Raw genomic sequence first — 8,614 nt, forward strand, 5'->3', positions numbered from 1 at the left:
GTTTCCCATGGACACATTCCCCATTTTTGTTACTTTTTTTGTATCTGACTTGTACGACGTTTTTAACTAGAAATTAATACATTTTTCATTTAAAGGACTCCCTTCCCTGGCTCATACATGTCATACCCGCCCCAAAAAAAACCCCAAAATAAACAACAAAAATATGAATAACAGATATACAATGTAAGAAAGAGAAAAAGAAAGAGTCATCAGACAAATGTTAATACAACATGTATAAATATGAAACCAATAGAATAAAGAACAAAATATATAAATATAAAGCTGTTTCTCTTTTTTTCATGGGGAATAACATATAAAGAAAAATAAATGATTTTATCTCGTTTTAAATTTTTTTTATCCTCTTATTTTGGAAATCAAATGGTTTTTTTTGGTTTAATTTCATGATCATTACAGTAATGTGATATTTGAGAAAGACCCAAGTATTGATCACGTGACACAATATTTTTTTCATTTTCCATCCCTATATCTAAAATGGGTGGTAGTTTATTTGACATTCAACTTAACAAATTCCTTCATCACGAAGAGAAAAGGGAAAATCTTCCTTATAGTTCGATTTAGAGGATTCGAACAACATTTCAGCTTAACTGCTAAGCAAACCAATGTGAGGTTTGTACATGGAAACATTTTATGGTTGTAGTTGCTCTTGCAGTCGGTAACTTTGTAGACACTATATTTAATTTCAGCATATTGGGACATATATATATAGATTCTACCACTGCATCGAGTGTGATACAATATTTATCTACTCGAGACAGTTAAATTCTCAAATTTAAAACGCGAGGCTCGCCGAGCGTTTTAAATATTTAAAATTTAACCGTCGAGAGTGGATAAATATCGTATTACACGAGATTTGGTGGTGGAATCTGTTTCTCTAATGATTTTCAAACAATACGCAGGCAAATTTATTCCTCCTTTTCGAATGATCTGCAAAAAGATGTGTTCTTTCTATGTGACGTCATCAGGCATGGTCGCCTTTTTTCATGCCGTCACAATAGGAAATTCAGAGGAAAGCAAGAAAATTCGACGTCATAATCGGATTTTAACCAATGAAGAACTGAGATCAAATGAACCACACGTTGATTAAATTTTTTTTATACAATGGGTGCAGAAAGGGATAAATTGACGAAGAATTAGAAAAATATTGTTAGCTTTTTTATAAATATTATTATATGAACACTTTTCATTAAATATTTTAAAATTATATTTATAACACCAGGTAATTAGGTCACAAGATGTACGATAAAGTGCATATGAACTCACTGAATGCACGAGAGGCTATTCATAAAAAGTGTCCATGTATTACCGTTAATGTACTGATTTTCTATAGCTCAGCTGGGGGCAAAGTCTTACAACTATATTTGGTATATGGGTTCTTTGCAAGGTTTACATGTCCGTCTAACAGAGTTCACTTGACCTTAACCTCATTTCATGGATCAGTGATCAAGGTTAACAGTTACATGATTAGGTCTCTTTCTCAGATACTATGAGCAGTAGTCAACTATATGTGGTGTAAGGAATGGTTGAAAGTTGTACGTGTCAGTAAGTCATGTTCAACTGACCTTGACCTCATTTTCATGGTTTATTGGTCAATGTTAAGATTTTGTGTTTTGTTCTGTTTTTCAAATACTATAAGCAATAGGTCAACTATATTTGGTGTATGGAATGATTGTAAGGTGTACACGTCTGTCTGGCAGCTATCATCCAACCTTGACCTCATTTTCCTGGTTCATTGGTCAATGTTAAGTTTTTGTATTTTGTTCTGTTTTTCAAATACTTTAAGCAATAGGTCAACTATATTTAGTGTATGGAATGATTGTAAGCTGTACATGTCTGTCTGGCAGCTATCATCCAACCTTGACCTCATTTTCCTGGTTCATTGGTCAATGTTAAGTTTTTGTGTTTTGTTCTGTTTTTCAAATACTTTAAGCAATAGGTCAACTATATTCGGTGAATGGAATGATTGGAATGTGTACATGTCTGACCTCATTTTCATGGTTCAATGATCAATGTTATGTTTTCATGGCTTGGTCTGTTTCTAAGATACTACAAGCTAAAAGGTCAACTTTATTTTGTGTAAATAATGATTGTATGATGTACATGTCCGTCTGGCAGGGTTCATCAGACTATGACCTCATTTTCATGGTTTACTAATCTACGTTAAGTATTTCATGTTGAGGTCTGTTTCTCTTCACTATAATCAAAAGGTTGATATTTGGTGTGTGGAATTACTCGAATGATTGAATGGTATAGAAGTTTGTTTTGCAGGATCATCTGACCTTGACCTCATTTTCATGGTCATTGTTCAACATAAAGTTTTCGTAATTAGGTCTGTTTATCAGATGCTATAGGCAAACTGTTAAGGAAAGAAAGGAGAAAGATGCCAAAGGGATATTCAAACCCATAAGTCGATACCATGGCAAAAAACGATTAAAAGATAAACAATACTACACAAAACACATCATAGAAAACTTAATAAAGGCAGCAGTAGTATACCGCTGTTCAAAAGTTATAATTCGATTAAGCAAAAACAAATCCGGTAACAACTAAAACCGAGGGAAACACATCAACTATATATATATATATATATAAGAGGAAAACAACGGAACAACAGAAACACTGAACTACAACAAAGCAAACGACAACATACATAAAAAAGGACTGTCTGATAACAACGGCCATATTCCTGACTTGGTACAGGACATTTTAAGAAAGACTGTTGCTGGATGATCTCAGATGCACTGGAATTTAAGCAGATCCTGCTCCACATGTGGCACCCATGGTGTTGCTTTTATGTAAGTACAAAACCGATGATAAGTATAATTCGGCAGGTAACATTTGAGGAAAAGATGACAGGATTGGGGTTACGACAATTTGAACATGTCCGTCGCCATCTATGAAACAGATATTCCATATCATTCACCAAATTGGAATGAATGATTTCAATTTCATCACTTGGAACTCTTGGTTAATAGTTTCCTTTTTATCAGTTAGCCTCTATCAAGGAAATCATGATATGAAATGCAAGCTCTTAAATATTGTATCGACCTGGAGATATGTACTCCATATGCAGGTGCTGCTTGAATATTGCTACATAGAAATGGAATGTTCACAATTGGGAAGCTGAATTGTAAGAGTTTACAAAATAGAAAAATAGAACAAGACGTTAATTCGTTTTTTTTTCTGTGAATGAATGCTGAGTTTACAAATTTTGCATTTGGAAATTGATAGTGTGTCAGTAAATGAGTAAGTCTTTCGCTATAGTCACTAATTGTCTAATGCGGACATAGGTTAATATTTGTGTCTAAGTTTATCATAGCATGGACAGTTGAATAGAAAGTGCTTCTCGTCTTCGACTTCATATTTTTATATAATATATAAAATATAATGCTCGGTCCGTTGGCGACTCGTAGAGAAAACGTAAATAGCAAAAATAATCAGATAAATAAGATCACAAATGAGTCAACATGGCGGAAATCATCAGTTAACTTCTCATAGGAGTTATTACCCTTGAATTACGATTTGACTAATTTTAGGGTATTTTGAAGAAACTATAGTAGATAGGGAGTTAATGTAAACAACAAAAATGATCAGCATGATAAGATAAAAAGTAAGTCAACATTTTTTGCCTTTTGTAACAGTCGAGGAATTGCATGTTTGCAAAATTGCCAATTAAAGGCAGCGAAACAGTCTCCTTGCAGCCTCTTGAGTAGTTTAAAACTATTTACACCTTTAAGTACACATTACCTACGGTTGTTTTGTCAATTTTGACTTTCCTTTTATCAAAACTAATATCCTGTTCTCTGGGTAATAATTTTGAAATTAAACACCAGAAAGCGGTCGTTGGATATTGTACATTACTAAACATTACGTTCGTTTTCCTTATAGTATTTTCACATATCAAAGCCATTTACATTGTAATGAGGTAGATATAAAATATTCTAATAGAAATTACTTCCTACAGACATCCTCGTATAATTGAATTGTACGTAAGTCGTAGACAGATCAAAGTAAAATCAAGGTGGCATTTTAATCAATTTATCTTATACACCGAAATGTAGAACAAACTTCTCACAATTCCATTCTATCTGCTATTGTGTTTTGTTTCTCAAGTTTTTACAATTTCTAGATTAAACAAAAGTTTTTAATAGGTCAAATCAACTATTTTTATTGATCTAGCGACCATGATGCAGATGATATGGTTAAAGAAGGGGTGTGAACTGCTCTTGGGAATTGGTTGCATCGTTAACAAAGTGAAATTACCCCAACACTGCAGACACGAGATTTACAACAAAATAGTTCTGAACCATGTACAATTAATAGTATATGATGAGTGAATCACTCTAAAAGAAATTTTTTTGTCAAATAATTTGCAATAAGTATAAACGAGGGTTTGGATGGGGGTCCTTCAATTCTGTATTCTTTAACCTTTCAAGCATTTTTTCTCTATTCTTTATAATTTTTGCCAATTATTTTCTATTCTTTATTTTCTGGCCTATTTTTTTTCTCTTTCTGGGCACATTTTTCTGTAGTGTTGGCCCATTATTCCCTATTTTGTAAACCCCATCCAGACTCTCATAAACAGTTAAATTAGTGATATCAGTTGTCTTTTACAAGGATTATCATGGACTTTTCCTTATATATATATATTCATTGTCTTGACATGCTTAAGGAAGCACCAATTTCCTGGTCATCATTGTTTTCTTATCCAGAACTAAAAGTTTTATTTAAAATTAATAATTGCGACAAAATAGTCTTTCCAAAGACAAAACGAAAAAGCATCTTGTAATGTTTTTTAATTTCACTTTCAGATATCTTGATGATGTCCAGTCAATCAACAACCCATATTTTAAAGAGTGGTTGCATCTCGTATATGACAGTGAACTTAAAATTAAGTATACTACCGAAAGTAGAATGTCTGCTTCATATCTTGATAATTTCCTTTATATTGACACAGGCGGGCGACTTCAAACTAAGATGATATCTGGTGATGCATGCATATCAGGAGATGCTTATCCCGTCGATACACCCGGTCTCGTTCCTTCGAAGTTCATGCCATTCCCTTAGTTTATGTTTGTTCCTTGAGTTTGTATCTTTTAAATTAATTTATTAGATATAAACATCGGTAAAGTACTGTTGCCAACACATTTTTTTTAAAATTATTTAAACTTCAATGCAACAAGTGAAAACCAAGTATTGAAAAACAATCAGAAACCCCGTGATCGTCACGAGTGTTAATAAATATGCACGTAGTTTGTATCGATTGATATTTGAAATTTCGACCATTATGAGATGAAAAACTAAGTAGGATTCATATTTATAAAGGATCAAGGATTTTATGCCACAGTTCAAGGCGGATTTTGCCGACAGCATTTCAGACACCGTAAACTATTTATTCATAGACAATTTAACAATATTTTTGAGAACAATTGGACACTGTCTTCATCTGATAATGTGATTACTGGGTCAGTGGAATGTATGCTCAACAATGCTAAGAGATTATTATTCATAGACGTGTTTATATAATCTTTACTAACGAAAGCGCACTTATCCAGTATTTGAGATATAACGATCACAGACACTACTACTATATCCAAAAAGATAGAACATGTTTATATAATAATCTTGAAATAATTTAATTTACTGGGTTTTATCAATTTGAGGAAAAGACCATAAAAGCCATAATTGTAAAAGGCGTGGCAGTCAATCTAAAAACTGAACTGTAGAAATGGGAATCTAACATCGAATTTGTCTTAAACAAACAAGCGGCTACGGTTTTCTATTATGGAACCATTTGACCTTTCAAATAATAAAATCGCAACAGCGCCACATATACAATACTATGAGATGACATTGAATAGCTGCCCTTTTCAACTGATTATTACAATTTGTTATTATGCTGTTTTGGTACACCAAAGTCCCATTTAAAAAGGGGGACACACGCCAACATGTTTAACCCCGTCACACTCTTTAACTGACTTTCCTGTCATGTAACCTGTAATTAAGTGGTTGTCGTTTGTTGCTTCATATCATACTTGTTTTTTGTTTTTTGATTCGTACATAAAAAAAGTATAACAAAAATACCGAACTCTTTTGGCAAATTCAAAAGGGGAAGTCCATAAGAACTGAAAAAACCAACCTCTATCAATCAACGGAACAAGTGAAAAACAAGTGCCATATTCCGGACTTGGTACAGGTATTTTTCGAGGAAAATAATGGGTCAAACCTGGTTTTGTAGCTAGCTAAACCTCCCACTTGTATGAAAGTTGTTTATAGTTCCGTTATTCTGACAAAATGGGGTGATTAACCCAAACAGACATAATAGGTTAACGTGACAATAATTAGGATCCAGCAGCCAAAACTGTGTGAAAATACATCACAGACGACACATAACACAACAAACTAAAAATTCATACAAACATACAAATTAATCTAACAAGGACGCCAACAAAAAATATTCAAAATGTTTGGTTTTCCAGATTTTTGGACTCTAACGTATACCTGATGAAAGTTATTCAGAAACACGAGTCATGCACAGGGTATTCATATCACTTCATTTAATAGCATCCTTGTAAACAGCAACCTTTCTTAAAGGAAATCTTGATAAGAAACGTAAGCTTTGAAATATGGGTATTAACTTAAGATGAAACTTTTATTATAAATATACGTTGTCATGTCATACATTAATCAGATCTTGTAAACAAGGAACAATCTAAAGGAACTAAACATGTCAGTGAATTAATTTTACTTGACAAAGATAGATATAACAAATGCATTTCCTACAGATTTAAAATGTTTCATCTGAAATAATGTTATTAGTATTTTGAACCTATTCATCACTTAGTATGTGCAATAAATGTCAACACACATAATAAAGGTAACATTTTACACGTACCCCATACTAGCGGCTGACATTGAACGACGAAAAGGTTTCATATGTTTAACATGTTCTTTGGTACTTTTATCATAGAAAACTTCTGTAAATTAACTTTTTCAAGATTGATTTATTGACTTGACTTTTGCGAGTAGAAAAATAAGGGAAAATAAATTACAGCAAATTTGTCCCACTTTTATATTCATATAAATGAATAAACCAATTAAGTTAGAAAATAGAGAAAATAAAAGGTTGTTAATTTCACATGACAAAATAAGAATATCAACTGCATTTTAAGCAGATTTATATGGTATCAACTGGAATTATATAATGGATATTATAAAACCTACTATTTAAAAGAAATTTGACTACCGTAAATGTAAAAAAATTGACACTTGCTCTCCACCGTAAATGTAAAGAAATGCTACAGCTGTTCTGCACTCTACCGTAAATGTAAAGATATTCTACACATGATATTCTCTCCACAGTAAATGGAAAGAAATTCGACACCGTAAATGTCAACACGTTAAATATTACACAGGTTACAACACTTGTTTTGTTAGGAATTGGTGCAGTGGGTCATGACTTAGTTACATAACTGAATATGAATTAAAAACAAGGTCAGATTAAAACAATAACATGTTTCTTAAAGTTTTAAACATTAAATTCGACTGTTAAGTAGCATATGGCTATTATGTTTGTTTTTCAAAAATAAAAAGGTAATGAAACGACTCAGATAAAAAACACTTGTATAAATCAACTTTAATATCCAATCTGTTTTACAACTATTTATGTCGTTAACCCTTTTCGAAATAATACATTTATCTTTACCATGGTATAGAATAATGATTATTACATAAATTGAACTTAAAAAAGTAATTAAATCAACGAACCATAATACTTCTTTTTCACTTTCAACAAAATGTCGTTCTACTTCTTATAATATACTTTTTTATTTATAACTTACAATTACTGCTAAATATTTTTGAAGTAATCGCTACTTGTGAATATCATTAAAGCTAAAGATCATTTAGTGACATGATTTATTTGAGTATTGAGATGGTTAAGGTAACGTTCGCCATGATTCAATACAGTAGTTATTATTGTTTATACTCCTAACATTTAACAATTATTTAAATAAGTTTCACCAACTCAGCAATCAGTGCTTCATTACTGACATGATTTATAAAATAACTTTCTTAAATGTATTGGTGATCAATTTCAAAATATTAGGAAACTAAGGTTTCAACTCCCCCATGCGAAGTTGACCTTGTTTTCCATTCGTTTGATGTGTTTGGGCTTTTGATTTTGTTATTTGATAAGGGACTTTCCATTTTGAATTTTCCTTTGAGTTCGTTTTTTTTTGTTATTTTACTTTCTAGATAGATAAAGGAAACAGTAGTATACCGCTGTTCAATAGTCATAAATCGATTAAGCGAAAACAAATCCGGGTAACAAACCAAAACCGAGGGAAACACAACAACTATAAGAGGAAAACAACGGAACAACAGGAACACTATACTATTTTTATGTAGCTATTGGTTATAAAGTTCCTCACGTAGTCAAGTACTCTTACATCCTTAGGTTTTCAATGTTTGTGTGTGAGCGTTACTGATGAGGCAAAATACAGAAAAGCGAAGAAAAGACTCAAGGTAGTAATTAACAATCATAAGTCCAATAAAATACCATAGCCAAAAAGCAAAACGACGAATGAAAACTCAA

This window comes from Mytilus californianus, unplaced genomic scaffold (assembly GCF_021869535.1).
Source record: "Mytilus californianus isolate M0D057914Y unplaced genomic scaffold, xbMytCali1.0.p SCAF_5, whole genome shotgun sequence".
Taxonomy (NCBI): domain Eukaryota; kingdom Metazoa; phylum Mollusca; class Bivalvia; order Mytilida; family Mytilidae; genus Mytilus; species Mytilus californianus.